Here is a 303-nt window from a genome sequence, read left to right as displayed (position 1 = left end):
CTAGTTTTAGAAGTGGTTGGTATGGATATCTGTTATCATGCACAATCCTGGGGAAGGGGTGATCGGCCTCAGTGGTCCAGCTGGTTTTCGTGTGCATTACCAATAGAAATACCAATACTGTGAGTGTACATGCATGGTGTCTTGATGGGGTAAAGGACGGAGGCACCCAACTAATCAGGAAATGGAGTCTGACATTACATTAAAAAAATATCTTCGATGTATGTTAACAAAGCTCTAGTCTAAAAATGTTACCAAAATATTAATAAAGATGAAACTTTTAGTCAGTTCTTGCTGGGAAATCAT

At 38.9% G+C, this 303-nt stretch overlaps 1 protein-coding gene across 1 annotated transcript in view; it reads right to left on the bottom strand.

Annotated features, from left to right (window-relative positions):
- LOC119582026 (titin-like) overlaps window positions 1–303 on the bottom strand; it is a 7,641-nt gene that overhangs the window by 6,084 nt on the left and 1,254 nt on the right. The gene's annotated exons all lie outside the window — the stretch shown is intronic.

The sequence above is a fragment of the Penaeus monodon genome, chromosome 15, assembly GCF_015228065.2.
Source record: "Penaeus monodon isolate SGIC_2016 chromosome 15, NSTDA_Pmon_1, whole genome shotgun sequence".
Taxonomy (NCBI): domain Eukaryota; kingdom Metazoa; phylum Arthropoda; class Malacostraca; order Decapoda; family Penaeidae; genus Penaeus; species Penaeus monodon.
Note: the sequence above shows the minus strand (reverse complement) of the source record. Positions and strands in the feature narration are given on the sequence as shown.